This window comes from Esox lucius, chromosome 2, assembly GCF_011004845.1.
Source record: "Esox lucius isolate fEsoLuc1 chromosome 2, fEsoLuc1.pri, whole genome shotgun sequence".
Lineage (NCBI taxonomy): Eukaryota > Metazoa > Chordata > Actinopteri > Esociformes > Esocidae > Esox > Esox lucius.
In genome coordinates this window covers 22,955,745-22,971,917 of record NC_047570.1, presented here as the reverse complement: position 1 = coordinate 22,971,917, position 16,173 = coordinate 22,955,745, and the positions used below count along the sequence as shown (strand labels likewise).

The 16,173-nt window shown below is 40.6% G+C and overlaps 1 protein-coding gene across 2 annotated transcripts in view; it reads right to left on the bottom strand.

Moving 5' to 3' along the window:
* LOC105015320 (C-terminal Src kinase) overlaps nt 1–15,289 on the bottom strand; it is a 48,605-nt gene extending 33,316 nt beyond the window's left edge. Inside the window, exon 1 of one of the 2 annotated variants that reach the window (XM_010878398.5) lies at nt 15,100–15,289. The gene's annotated coding sequence lies outside the window, so the exon portion shown is untranslated. Of the gene's footprint in view, nt 1–13,522; nt 13,572–15,099 lie in introns of those variants that run through there. The other variant, XM_020056352.2, reaches the window with a different exon arrangement.
* Nucleotides 15,290–16,173: the final 884 nt, after the last annotated feature.

Genomic DNA, 16,173 nt, shown 5'->3' with positions numbered 1-16,173 from the left:
ATACTATTTCAGTCAATGTCACATAGCACTTTCTATGGCAATGTTGAGGACCCCATTAAACCACTTAGAGGGCTGACAAGCTCCCCTCAGGCTAGCGTTGTCCCTATATTCTTTTTTGCATCTACATCAGGCACCCTAAGGGAAATTATATACTGACAATTGAGAAAGGTTGGGTACAGAAATAGTAGAATTCCCAAGCCCTTGATTGTGGGAAAGAGCTAAAAGTGGAAAAAGTGAAACAGTGTGTCCTAAAAAGCCAATCCTCCTTATTGAGTGAAGTTGTCAGCCTAGAGCGGGAGAGTTCAGAGATGCTCTGAAACAGGTGGAGCTTTGGGAGGAGAAAGCAATCTAAAGGACAGAAAAGGAAACAAAGATACGCCTAGAAGAAAATGAATAGAGAAAGAGTCATATAGAGATACACATAGAAGAAATAGGATAAAGAGAGAGAGAAAAAGGGAAAATAGAGTGCGAGCCAATGAGGGAGATGGGCATCCCTCCACAGCATTGGCCTTCACTCCTCCTGCTCATTAAACAGAGAGTGGCTGTCTCTGCCATCTGCTGCACGCCACCTTCTTTTATCCATTGCTCACGTCTCTCCGTTTTTAGACATGGTCCGTTCTTCACAGTCCCACTGAAACTGCGGGGCCCATCTGCTGTTTTTCCCTTTTCTCCGTTCCTTTGCTCCAGCAAGATTGACAGACTAACAACAGGCTGAGTACATGTGAGAGGCGGGACAAAGAGAGATTGTGATAGGCTGTGTCCTCTGGGCCCATCAGGACTGTTAAGCCAGGTATTCCAAACCCACTAAAAGGCCTTTACCATTTGACCCAATGACCTTAACCCAGACAAAGCTGATGCATTTCTTGTGGCCATATGAGACTTATTGGTCAGATAGTCCAGGCCTTGTGTGGTAATAACCTTCATAATCTCCATCTATTAGAATGTAGAATGAGGGTCGGAAAACCCTACAGGAAAGATAGGTACAGTGGGGAGAACAAGTATTTGATACACTGCGGATTTAGCAGGTTTTCCTACTAACAAAGCATGTAGAAGTCTGTCATTTTTTATCCTAGGTACTCTTCAACTGTGAGTGACGGAATCTAAAACAAAAATCCAGAAAATCACATTATGATTTTTAAGTAATACATTTTCATTTTATTGCATGACATAAGTATTTGATACATCAGAAAAGCAGAACTTAATATTTGGTACAGAAACCTTTGTTTGCAATTACAGAGATCATACGTTTCCTGTAGTTCTTGACCAGGTTTGCACACACTGCAGCAGGGATTTTCTCCAGATCCTTCAGGTTTCGGGGCTGTCGCTGGGCAATACAGACTTTTAGCTCCCTCCAAAGATTTTCTAGTGGGTTCAGGTCTGGAGACTGGCTAGGCCACTCCAGGACCTTGATATGCTTCTTACGGAGCCACTCCTTAGTTGCCCTGGCTGTGTGTTTTCGGGTGGTTGTCATGCTGGAAGACCCAGCCACGACCTATCTTCAATGCTCTTACTGAGGGAAGGAGGTTGTTGGCCAAGATCTCGCGATACATGGCCCCATCCATCCTCCCCTCAATACGGTGCAGTCGTCCTGTCCCCTTTGCAGAAAAGCATCTCCAAAGAATGATGTTTCCACCTCCATGCTTCATGGTGGGATGGTGTTCTTGGGGTTGTACACATCCTTCTTCTTCCTCCAAACACGGCGAGCGGAGTTTAGACGAAAATCTCTTTTTTTTAATAGAAATTATTCTGTGGAAATGGGGCGGGTATCTGGAAAGGCAGGGGAGGGTAGTTGTCAAGGAGCAAGTTGTCAAGCAGCATGGAGGCAGTAGGAAGATGGAGAGTGAGGAAAAGCATGCTAAAAAGACTGGAAGACAGGAGAGGAGGGATCCTGGGAGGTTCAGTCTGCAGCTTCCCCTACCCAGGAAGAGAGTGTGTATTAACTGTGCTCACTCTTGACAGAGGGGCCAACTCCTACTGATGTCATCTTTTCAGATTTAGGCAATTGGATAGGGGTAATCACGGAATACTACTCAGCTAAATAACGGCTACATAAATAATGTCTTCTGGTTGCTAAGTTAGTACACAAATGAAGAAAAATGTCACAACATATACAGTATCTCACTAGTGAGTACACCCCTCACATTTTTGTAAATATTTGATTAGATCTTTTCATGTGACAACACTGAAGAAATGACACTTTGTGTACAGCTTGTATAACAGTGTAAATTTGCTCCCCTCAAAATAACTCCCCTAAGTGAAAATGTCCAAATTGGGCCAAATTAGCAATTTTTCCTCCCCAGTGTCATGTTACTTGTTAGTGTGACGAGGTCTTCATTGTGAATGGGGAGCAGGTGTGTTAAATTTGGTGTTATTGCTCTCACACTCCCTCATACTGGTCACTGGAAGTTCTACATGGCACTTCATGGCAAAGGACTCTCTGAGGATCTGAAAAAAAGAATTGTTGCTCTTCATAAAGATGGCCTAGGCTATAAGAAGATTGCCAAGACCCTGAAACTGAGCTGCAGCACGGTGGCCAAGACCATACAGCGGTTTAACAGGACAGGTTCCACTCATAACAGGCCTCGCCATGGACGACCAAAGAGGTTGAGTGCACGTGCAAACAGTATGCTGAAGACAAGCAGACTAAGGACATGGATTACTGGAACCATTTGGTTCAGATGGCGTCAAGCGTGTGCAGGATTGGGTAGGTTGTTTTTTAAATGTAATCCGTTACAGTTACTAGTTACCTGTCCACATTTGTAATCAGTAACATAACCTTCTGATTACTCAAACTCAGTAAAGTAATTTGATTACAGTAATCTCCCCCATTCACACCTGAGACCTTGTTACTTTTAGATTACTTTCATATAAAGAGGCATTGGAAAACCAATAGGAATAGCCTATAACCAACTGAACACCTTTTACAGGATCAATCAATGTTAGAGTTTACATAGCTGGCCAAAAACGGAAATCGTATTTTACCTTATGGGTTGTGTAGGTTACAGTGCCTTTGGAAATGGGTTTCTAAACCATTGCTTTTTACTTCAATATGATTGGGCTACATCTCTACATTACACGCTAAAGGTCTGTCAGATATTCAGTCATTCCAATTAATCCAATAAACCTCGATCTTCCAGAATCTGACTTTTTATCTGAACATAACCCAAAATCTAATGATGCTTAAGCCTGTGGTTATTTGTGTTTCATTCATGTTTAATTGCTTCAAAACATTGTTGAAAAATAAATGGCAATTACTCAAAAAGGGAATTGACATTGTTGTATATCAAAATTAAGATATGCGTAGCTTTTCGTGCATAAACTAAATCTGCAGCAGTCTGATGATTTGCTCCATAACCAACATTGTTAAAATGTTGCAGAAACCCCAGGCACGCAAAACCACATTTGCAATCGTGAACACCCACATAGAAATAAGATTTACCAGCGCAAACCTAACCTGCGATTATTATGGCCACCAGTGATGGATTTTCAAAATGCAAATGAAAGAAACTGTGATTATAAACCTGCACTCTTAGCTTAAAGTAAATGATGTCAGCAGCCAATGATAACCAATGAACACAATTTTCAGAGATGCAAAGCAACCAGAATCACATGACCTACCTGTATGGACAGAGATCATGTGGCCGCGTCAAATGCAAATAATCATCCTTTGGCAGAGTGCTTCACAACACATTTTCTCCTCAAATGTTGTGGTAAATTCCATATAATGTTTTATCTTGAAAGCAGCGCCATGTTACAGCGATCTAACAAATTGATCTAAAAGTTGCCTAATCTATTAAACAATTCCTGTAAAAGTTATTCGGTGCAACTCGTCCTGACGGTGTTGTTCGGTGCATTTGACAAATAAACCTTGAAACTTGAAAAAGACACCAGGTAGGCCTATTGCCTATCATTGTTCTGAGAATAATGTGTCGAGTAGATAACTAAATAACATTTTATATGACTCTGCTTGTTGTCAGCGGTTTAGACATTAATGGCTGTGTGTTGTGTTATTTTGAGGGGACAGCAAATGTACACAGTCATGCAAGCTGTACACTCAATACTTTACATTGTAGAAGTGTTGTCACATGAAAAGATATAATCAAATATTTACAACAATGTGAGGGGTGTACTCACTTGTGAGATACAGTATATAACTATGTATATCACTGGAACGTGTGGTTCTGTTGATTACCCCTTTAAACACAATTTTTCTACCCTTATTTTAACAACGAAGTTGACTTAGAACCCATTCTAGTTAACAGCAATAACCTCGGAGCAATTGGGGTTAACTGCCTTGCTTAGGGACAGCAAATAAAATCTGTCATCTTGCCAACTAAGGGATTCAATCTAGTCACATTTAGGTTCCTGGACAGATGCTCTGAACACTAGGCTACCAGCTCCCTTGAACATTTCACAGTAGGTGTAGAACAAACAAACTCAGAGTACCCCTTCAAGGGCTATACTGTGCTTTAAGGGTTTTGTAGAGCTGTAAGGTGTTACTGTAGTTAAGGTTGTAGGGCTGTTAAGGAAGTGTTACTGTAGTAAAGGCTAAAGGGCTGTTAGAATAGCTACTCATGGTCCTATTTTACCAGTTAGCTAAGCTTTTTCCGAGACTTGGTTCACAGCAAGGTTAATGTTGATAAACAAAAATGTCAGAAACATACATTTCCACAGAGGAGCTGTTAGGGGAGAAACTGGAGGTGGCTGAGATTACTTTGACCAAAACTGACCCTTGTCCCTGGGCCTGAATAAAATAGCTGAATCCTAAGTGTGTGTGTTGCTCAGACTGTACCATCATGTCTCTATCCCACCTTGAGGGTATGAGCAAAATCATACATAACCCACTTCCTGTTTGTGTATACTACTAGAAACAGTCAACCCATTTCCTGAAGCCACTATTTTTAGACACTGTAAGCGGAACTGGCATATGCAAAAGCAAAGCAGTGACAATGACTACAAATAGGCAAAGTAATTATATATTGAATGCAGTGTAAAATATAATTAATGTGCACATTATTCATTTCATATTAAACTGATCATAGTAGTAGGCTGATAATGCACCAATCATGGAAACACTTCTTAAAACCTGTGAAAAATGTAAAAACCTTAATAATCATTCCAGTTGTGGATTTTATTTGCACACATGCTTGCACCAGCTAAGAATCCTCCCTGTTTAAGTGAAGAAAATACAAAGTGTGTATACAATGTGTCTTAGTTTAATATGCAAACATTGTATGTACTCAGAATCAAATGGGGTTTATTCTGATAAGAGATTTTCTGCATTTAACTAAGTCCCATCAGAACTATGGTAGGGTGTTGGTATGATACAACTGACAATGATGGGGAGCCATCCCACAACTGCTGAAGATTGTAAATTCTCTTTCTTCCTGAGCCTCAAAGAGCACAACATTGGAGCCCAGTGAGCAACCAGCAGGGCTACAAGCCAAATCTCAATGACATATATGTGGTACTTTATCTCCACCCCACTGATCTCAAGGACATTAATCAAATTATGTACAAAATTATTTTTAATACATGAAAGCAAATTGGTTGAAAACTAACTAAATTATCCTGAGACTGTAGTCTTTTCATTGCCATCAAATAGATTTTTATGATTTAAGACACCACTCAAATGGCACATTCATTTTTTAGGTATCTGGATAAAGACGCATCATCTCTGCTGCAATGGAAATCATGGATACAGAAAAATCTACTTTCCAGAAAAACATTAGAGAAACGTCTCAGGATCATTGAGGAGAGGTTATGAGACTTAGGAAGTATTCCGACACGTGTTCAAGTAATTGCTACTGCACTGAACAATGAAACTCTCAAATAATGTGTGAACATTGACAAAAATAACTCTTGAAAAGGGACATATTAGGGTTGACAGCAATGTGAGCTTGACTTTTCGTTTTCACACAACTAATCGATGACTACACTTCTGGTTGACTTGAGGTGATGAAAGTGGTTACTGGTATTACTACGTATTACAACTATGGTTTGACATATTTTGCAAAAGTTGATTTCTGCTTGTTGTCTGCTGTTTTGAGTGGTAACCATGTCCAAACCTGGTTTCTTTCAAAGTAGTTTTTAATCGTTAACCAATTCTTCAAGCATTGCTTCCTGCTTTGCATGTAGTACCTGCTCCCTTCCATTTCACCGCTCATCTTTCATTACAGAAATCCAATTTCATTATGGTGAAACAGAAAAGGAAACACTATAATAAGTTAATGAAAACACATATTGGTATCTCTTTTCTGGTCAACAGAGAACATTGTGTTTTACATCAAAACCAAAATCCATGCTCTTACCAACCATGTCAAATATTCAAATCTATACCGTGGGACATATTTATACCTTAATTCCTGTTATTTGAAGTTGGCTTATCCTAGTTGGCAAAATCCTATAACCAGCAGATAAAGGTTGGGATCCCCTATGACATATCCAGTGTTTTATACATATGGGGGTCAGTCACAATTAGTCCCTACAGCAAAAATATACAGCTCCATTATCAGACCACTGCACCTTTTTGTTTCCTTTCCAAAAAAAGTTGAAAAAGAAGGTTTTGATTGAGGAACAGAAGGGTTAAAATTCAGAGACCACTGCAAATTGAACGCTTCGGTTCCTCACTCATAACCTTCCTTTTCAACTTTTTTGGAAAAGAAAGAAAAAGTGGCAGTGGTCTCCAGAGCTGTAGATGTACACCCAACATCCCCACCATCAGAGAGTTACACAACAACCACTAACCAGAATTTCTTGCCCCCTTTCAGTGAGGGCTTATACAATCCCAAGTCAGCCCTACACCACAGACCAGCTCACAAAGAAAGCAGAGAGGAGGTGAATCCCCAGGGTGGCTAAAGGAGAGCAGGAGAGCAGCATACATCTCTGATGGTAAACCTCATGCTAGCTAAGTGATCACCGGGCCAGAGTAACCTAAGCCCTGATTGGGTAAAACAACAAGGTCACATCCCTCCTTGATGACAAACAGACCCCGAAACCACAGCAATGGGACAAACACTCATGTACCCTCAATGTGGATAACAAGAAGCCAGGGTCTAGCAAACAACATTCCCATTTCTGTGACATACCACCCCCAGATCCAATACTATAAGAGTCCATGAAGTCAAGCAAGGGTCAGTCAGCCATCCAGTCAACCAACACCTGAAACAGTCAGTCAGGTTAGCCAGCCCTAGCCAGCCCAGTGATGTGCGGTCTTCTGCACGGCTCCAACCAGAGGAGGAAGTGACCTTCTGTTCCCATCAGCTCAACATTATCTTCTGCTCATTAATTCAAATCAGCCCACACAAACACAATGCCCACACTGGTGCTGTCCAAAGCCTGATATTTGAATAATTACCAAGGGTCACCAGGGTGTTTACAACAGCGAGGGTTGCAGTAGTTTTCCAAAGCAGGTCTGCGTCTTAAAACAGGAACCACAGTAATCCAGTGGCTGAACTTCAGTTCCCTCTACTACCAACCAGTAAATCTGGAGCTGGAGCATGTCTCTAGGCACAGCCTTTAAATCATCACATTGTGTTGAGTGGGATGGATGGGATCATGAATAGGTTTAGGTTGCAGCAGGTCTAATGTGCTGCACTGTGGCCTGGTCAAATCAACTCCTCTCTCACCTTTGGGTACATGCTCAAGATATCACCCCTTTCAGACACTCAATCCAAGGCTGACCTGTAAGGCCTCTGAAACAATTGTGAACGTGAAGGTCAATACACCTTTGATTGTAGTGAATCAGTAACCATACCAACTCCCATGACAGTAAGGGATCATTTATAGAAAGTGTGTTGTGTGTGTGTGTTAGGAGGCTGTTCTCTTCAGTACGTGCCAGTCTTTTGGTTCTGCTTTCCTTAGAAGTCAAAGGGTTCTTGTGGCTTTCCAGCAGGCCTAGTTCCTCCCAAGGAGCAGCCTGCCTGGCCGGACTCAGCCCAGATGGAACTGCCCGCCCACTGTTTGCGCCTAGACCACCGCAACAATGCCTCCATTCTAATGGGCAGCAGGCAGGGCTGGAGGGGGACTGGCCTGCCTGCCTTGTGGGCCACAACACAACACTGCTCCTTCCTCCCAAAGCTGCTGAACAGGGACACATGAAGCACAAAGGAAGAGGACAGAGAGAGCAGGGCTAATCTGGCTCTCTGCCACCTCTACTCCCACTGAACAGAGACCACACAGTGCTAGGGTTGTTTTAATCACAGGGAATAATATGAAATCTATGAAAGCTGCTCACTGGCTGCAGTGTAACAGTGGTTATAGTGCATTGGCAGTACTACTAAAACAGATGTTGTGGTAAATAATCCTGTATATCCTAACATGATCCACAACATCCAGGCAGGACAGAACAAGGCCAAGGGACAGACTGTGTGACTAAATACTATCTGGGCCTTCCCTTCTGGCTGCCATACAGCTACTGTTAAGTATTTTGGACACAGGTTCCAATGCATGCCCCTGAAGCAACATTAAAACGAACTGCACTCCATTGATCAGACAAACTTGTCCAAATAGTTTCTACAGTTGTACAAAAAGTTTCCACTGACAAGAGTGGTAAAAAAAAAAAAAAAAAAAAACGAACAAAAACATGTAGACAGTCTAGTACCATCCGAATCATTATCGTCCTCGCTGCAACATTTATCTTCCATCCCTCTATGAACAGGGCTGGATTAATGAAGGGGGTTACCGTGGCTAGACACCTTGGGCCCAAGACCACAAGAGGCAGAAACAATCAGTATATATTTAGATCTTTCTTAGAACCTAGAACCAGGAAATGTGCATTTAGGGCAGAACACAAGTCAAATATAGACTAACATGCTTGCGGAGTTGTAGGCACAATATAATCCATAGAAGGTTTTGCCTCAAGAAAGACAGTTTAAACTCATGGGTGCGCTATACATGGTTGTCAGTCCTGACTGGAATGGGAACTGCCATTTAGAGACTATCCAGGGAGTATATTCCTATAGTTGGTCAATTTATTACTATGCTTTTCAAAAGCCGGGGGAAGAAAATGCTTGTGGCATAAAAGAGTAGACTATTTTGTCCGTAGAAACTGCATTTTCACGTTCAACAACTCAGCGTGTCAATAGCAGCAATGCTTTTCAGTTGCTTATTTTGACATAGGGAGCACATCAGCCATCACCGCTGAATAGCCTACAGGTCTTTTTCATCAAGCGGTGCCACTGGAAAGTCTATTTAGCAGGCTACTGTAGCCTATTATGTATAGATGTTCTCCTGCTTTCTTCATTGGCCTGTGTATTGTTTGCATTCACATTAAGGGCTTGATTTACCAAAAGCACATTTCAATTTCATCTTTAGAACCTTGGTGGGGTCTGTTTCTCAAGGTCTCTGTTAGCAAAAGTTCCAATCCAGGGCACTCTTCATGTGACAACTGTCCAGGAAGAACCAGTTAGGTACTCTCTCCATTCCGAGTCCCTTTACACAGAGAACATCGTAACTGAATCAATAGGTGTTTAGTCTAGCTGCTTCTTTGTGAACGGCCATAGCGTCACAGCAAAGCTGAAATAAAAAACATGATGACAATTTAATAATATTTAAGTAAATTACACCTATACATCTTCTGTTGCCTGAAAGAGGCATAGTTAAAACCATAGATATAATGTACATTAAACCTGAGACCAGTTATGAAGTTAAGCAACTTGACACACAAAACAGATCAGATGTATAAGAGTGGAATCCCTTTTATAAGTAATAGTATAGAGATGCAATAAGATATAAACATTCATTATTGGGGGTGTTCAGAGTACTTCGAACAAAGCATCATAATGGATACGCAGAATTTCGAGAATACAATTATGAGGACTATGTTTTCGTAATAATCCTTGATCAACAAAACCTTAAAAATATGCTGCAGTATGCATCCCATTCTATATTTTTAATTACAAAAGGATTTCTAAATACGGCCCGGTCTACTAAGAAAAGTATAATAGGAAAGAAAAGAACAGAACAGAAAGTGGCTGTTGTTTAAAGGTCAGGGTTCCTATTGGTTAGGCTTCAGATGCCTCATGAGCAATCAGAAAAAGACAGAGCACCAGCCATTACTGTCCCTGTCACCCTGCTGTGTAAGCTGAGGTCAAAAGCCCAGGAAACCTGCAACACACACCCGACCAGAAAATATGCAGTGACGAAAATGAATGCATTCTCCCTGTGCCAGGATATATGCAGAGGCTATAAAAAGCATGAGATGAGCAGACTGCCTGCGTGTGCTGAGATTGTGACCAAGCTCAGCTGCACCTCTCCAGCTGTTAACACAATACACATCTCTGCTAAGTGTCACAGAGTCACACAATCGCAGTTTCACTTCTCGGGCTGCTACACTGTGGCAGTGATCTCTGTCAGACACTAATGCTTCATTAAGACAAGGGAGCGCAGAGATAAGCTGCAGCTGAAACCCCTAGTCTCTTTCAGCCTTCCCTGCTCAGTGATTAACACCATCTGCCAATCGGTCAATCAAGGGTTCAGGGAAACAGACAGGGCAGAGGTTAGTGGGGATGTGGTTGTTGTATTCCACAGTAGCACGGGTCTCCCTCAGTAGGTTATGTCTAAAAACAAGGAATGCTGATGGATCATTTTACAGTGACACACTTTTTCTTTTAATAATTTTGATCAAAAGTTTAAATTAATGTTTGATTTTACCGTTTTTAATTGATTTTGGTAGAGTGGGTTTCACATCGTAAAACTGTCAAACTAAAATTGACAGACAAAATGACATGGGCATGCTGGTAATTTGTTTATTCTACAAAATGCTCACATTCAATTATTTTCACGATTATCACAAAGCATCACTGCCTTTATATTACGTTTGCTTTGGCATATTAAGGTGAAATAAACTATTTCATATAAATAAAAACCATCATATAATGAACATTTAGAGAAAGTAATGGACTGTGTCAGGTAATAAATAAACACTTCAAATGCCAAAATCGCATGGCTTTCATTGAGTAAGCGCCATGTTGATGTAGAGATGCAAATTATATTTAAACAATGGCATCAACATAGTCATCAGTGTTTCCATGTTTTGATGTTTCTTTTCAGTTCAAGAGTTTAACTAAGGGAAGGCACGGCGATGGGAGTGGCATATGTCAATCATAAGCTCCACAATTACATTTAAACCTACTAAATAGTCCTCCCGTCCAGCCTCCTCTCTCCACTCCGCTCTGGCCTTCTTTTGAAAAAGTTCAAAAGTAAACTTGGTGAGGACATGGTGACATTGGACGTAAACCACAATCAGGCTACAACAATTAACACCTAAATAAAATAATAATAATTTAAAAAAATCACTACCTGACAGGGGAGAGTAGAAACACACAAGTTCTGAGTTCCCTGTGCTTATGTTTTTTCCTAGGAATTAGTATTTTTCTACCAACCCCTACTTGATGGATAATTGATATCTATAGTATGATGGTGTTCCATGCAGCTAAAACAGCAGTACACAGGACATGCCCATAAACATGCACATTCAGTCCTGGTGCAGAAAGGTGGAAATCATTGGTGCCCCTGTGGGAAGTGCAACTGAGGTAAGCTCATAGGCTGCTATTTACTCATCTTTGCATACATGTCATAAATGGATAATTAACACAAATTCAGTTTCAGTGTTACTGTGGAATTTCCCTGTCTATGACATTACATTAGTGCCAAATGTCACATGCACGGATTGAAATGCGAAAGCAAGATAATACTACTTTGCTGAATGAGGAAAGCGCAGTGAAGGACCTTATAAGTAGCTAGCTGCTGCCTGCTGTTCGTAGACAGTCCGAACGATCAAAGCATTCCTCTTAAGAGATCTAGGTGGGACAACCATTCAACCTAGTAGTACTACACATTATGTACACCTAAATAAATAATGACTATCAGCAATTTCAATGTCCGAACGAAGAAAGGAAAATATACAGATAATATGCAAATTAAGAGACCACTGCACCTTTTTCTTTCCTTTCCAAAAAAATTGAAAAGGAAAGTTTTGAGTGAGGAACAGAAGCATTCAATTTGCAGTGGTCTCTTAGTTTTAACCATTCTGTTCCTCACTCAAAACCTTTTCCACTTTTTTGGAAAGGAAAGAAAAAGGTGCAGTGGTCTCTTAATTTTTTCCGAAGCTGTATATTTTGTCTTATGTGGTCAATTAAATCTTTATTTTCAATTATTAAATTTATGTCTGGACAGGAAACATCCTACATCATCATTTGGCAAATCTATTTTAATGGAGTCCACACAGACTGCATCCTGGGAATTTTCTTCCATGCCCTGCCTCACCCAAAGGCTAACCTAATCAACACTTCTTGCAGTAATATTAATTCAATATATGGTGGTTGTCATTAACCTTAAGAGGTATTTGAGTAGGTCGGCTTTGGCTACTGTCAAACTGTAAAATGATCTACAGCAATAACATGAAATGACTTAAGTAAAGTCTATGGTCTCTTTTGAACAACAGAATTTGCCCAGCCAGAGATTAGTAACCATATATAGGCTTTAGATATGAAAGAAATTTAGTTAAACAAAATTACATCTATCCTATTGATTATCTGACACAAGCTTTTGGTAGAGAGCAACAGGGCAAGTATAGAAACAATCCACTGCGTGTAGCACTGGCATACATAATTCATGGAAGAAAAATATTCTAATCGTTCATCCTGATATTCATTGACACTTAAAATCTGACATTAAATGATTATACAAAACTAGTTAGACTTGTCACTCCGCTATCCCGATTAAAACGCGGTAAAATAATCTTCCCGATGTTAATTGCCCCCATGGCAATGGCTAAATGTTTACCATAACGGATAGATTACTTTGAGATCAGGGAAACACAGCTCTGCACACATGTCACATTCAACACTATTCTAACAGAATACCTATCACTATCTCACTTTCAAAACCAAATGTCTGGAGCCCAGATATGAGAAACTCTTGGCAGAATAATTAAAGTTTGCTTGCAAAAATATTTATTATATTAAAACTAGCTGCCTTTCAAAAACCGCCCTCATCATGGCATCATTAGATGGGTCGGCTTGTTCTTACATATTAAAAAGTTGAGACAAGCCTAGTCTTCACTCACTCCATTTAAACTAAATATCAGTGCTTTCAGTGTACACTTACCCTCATAGATTTAAATGGAATTCAAAATGAAAAATTCAGCATAAAAGATATACTCGGAAGTAATCGTTTTTCATGAGATGGCCATTAACATTAACAATTTCAGTATCAGGTTTACTCAAAGCTCACCCTTCAGGAAGAATAGTTTCTGAAGTGGACTCACTTTTTAGGCCCAAATAGCATTGAACTAAATGTAATTAAAAAGTATATTTCTTTCCTATTCCACAAAATGTGAGGACTCAAATGACAACATACATTAACAACTGAATGATCAATGACTTTATACCAGATGTCACCTTTCATGTGACATTTTTACAAAACATTTGCAGATCCAAACAGACATTTACATTCATTTAATTGAGCAGATGCTCTCACCCAACGTGACTTACAGTCTTGAGTGTACACATTTACATACCTTTCTCATACTGGAAATGTGCATAGCAGACTCATCACAACTTCAGCCTAGAGAGAGACAAACTCCCGTCTGTGACCAAGGGAAAGTGGTTGTATTTAATTTCGACAGAATTATTTTGGATTCATAGAGATATAGGTAGAGAACGACATACCTATTCATGAAGATAGAAGAACAGTTAAAAGCAGTATTCCAAATGCAACTACAATGCTCACACGCAGAATAAATACTTTTTTGACTCGATAGTCTGACAAAATGTCTGCCAAGTCCCTTTGTCTGGAGAGTTTTTAAAACAGAGGTTTTAAATATGTAGAGAAGAGAGCATAAAGGCCCACTTTGGGATAGCCTAATCGGGACACCGCTTCCATGTGTAGCACATGGACACGTGACACATACACCTAAGCTGTCCACGTTTGTGTTATTCAAGATGCAAGATGCAAAGATTTAAAATGCAGATTGCACCAGTTACAGTAGATACTGATTCCGGATGCAGTGGCACTCACTTTCATATCCTTTACACATACACCGGGTGGACATCCCAACAACGCAGCAGAAGACCAACTCAAAAGACAAAACATGCAGACCCCAAACATGTTGAAGTCTGGTTTCCCAAATACCTCAGTGGATAATGGGTGCAAAGATCACTGGCCCAAATATTGAAGATGGGATTTGTGCATTAGCAGAAACATTTTCACACCTCCGTGACTGCCCAAATGTTAATGCAATATATAACGATGACCTGGAAATAGCTACATTAGTCCATGTAACCTAACAACGACCCTACAAAACCAGGGACAAAAGAAGTGTTGCAGAATACTGATATGGTTGTAGATAATGAGTGGTCAAAATTAAGCTACATTGTCACAGAGAAGCATTCCACAGCACGCTACGGCATGTACAGATAACATACAGTGCAACATCTGTAACGAGTTTGACAGGCCGGCAAAATGTAACAAACATGACTGACAGTGGTTGAACGACCAGGCAGACACACGTGAACACAACATCCTCAACAAACGCATTTCACCACAATAATCAAAACACTTTAAACAGACAAACAACAGCTTGGGTAGTTTTGTGTACAGTACAACTGCAACTATTGAGCTGTGAACAGGAAAATGAGATCAATTCAGCCATAACAAGGCTAGCCTTGCAGACAGTAACATGCCACTTCCTGTTATGGGTAGCTTTATACTAAGGAAATGTGTCCTTTGTACGTTATTGCTGACCTGTCGGTGGCCACAAATTACGGGAAAACTGTACAGTACGTCAAACAACCCGTTGTTACAGCAATGAGCAGAACCTCGTCGCTATACACAGCAGTCGTGTGACAGAAGTAAGGAACGCTGTGCTAACGGTATTATATTATTGTAATGTATGTAGCTAATAGTAATAACCCAGGTGAAGCAATAAAAAAAAAGTGCATGTACCTTGTAGAGGTAACAGCCATGGCGCTATTAAATGTAATAACAAAACCGCTTAATTTTGACATCTTCAAAAATCATGAGTTTTTTCTGTGCTGATACATTGCTACACAACGCAAAAGAGAGGAAACGCTGCTTGAGTGTGCAACAACTCACCGTATGATATAATGACCAGATTGATGTCTTTATAACATAACTCAGAAGGCCATGAAGATAAAGTCTGTTATTGCGATCATCCAGTTTTTCTGCAGTAAATCGAAGACAATCCCAAAGTGAGGTTTGGCCGGGCGCTGTTATGCAGAGTTCGCACAGGCCTCGTAAAGGAAATGGATGGTCTCTCCCTCCGTCCAGCCAGCAGCAGTACGCATGCGCTCATTTCTTGGCATATTTCCATAATTGGGTCCTTTTAGCTGACTGAAGAAATGTGAACTGTGAGCACAACCTGGTGGTCTAACGAATAATGTGTAAACCACCAATAATTACCACTATAGTTTCAACATACCATTTATTCATACATTCGAAATCTAAGTAACATTCGAGTCCCACTCTCTTACAATCCAAAACATTACCATTCCTTGGGATTGCATAGATACATACACTCACCTAAAGGATTATTAGGAACACCATTTCGCCTTCAGAACTGCCTTAATTCTATGTGGCATTGATTCAACAAGGTGCTGAAAGCATTCTTTAGAAATGTTGGCCCATATTGATAGGATAGCATCTTGCAGTTGATGGAGATTTGTGGGATGCACATCCAGGGCACGAAGCTCCCGTTCCACCACATCCCAAAGATGCTCTATTGGGTTGAGATCTGGTGACTGTGGGGACCATTTCAGTAGAGTGGACTCATTGTCATGTTCAAGAAACCAATTTGAAATGATTCGAGCTTCGTGACATGGTGCATTATCCTGCTGGAAGTAGCCATCAGAGGATGGGTACATGGCGGTCATAAAGGGATGGACATGGTCAGAAACAATGCTCAGGTAGGCCGTGGCATTTAAACCAAGCCCAATTGGCACTAAGGGGCCTAAAGTGTGCCAAGAAAACATCCCCCACACCATTACACCACCACCAGCAGCCTGCACAGTGGTAACAAGGCATGATGGATCCATGTTCTCTTTCTGTTTACGCCAAATTCTGACTCTACCATCTGAATGTCTCAACAGAAATCGAGACTCATCAGACCAGGCAACATTCTTCCAGTCTTCAACTGTCCAATTTTGGTGA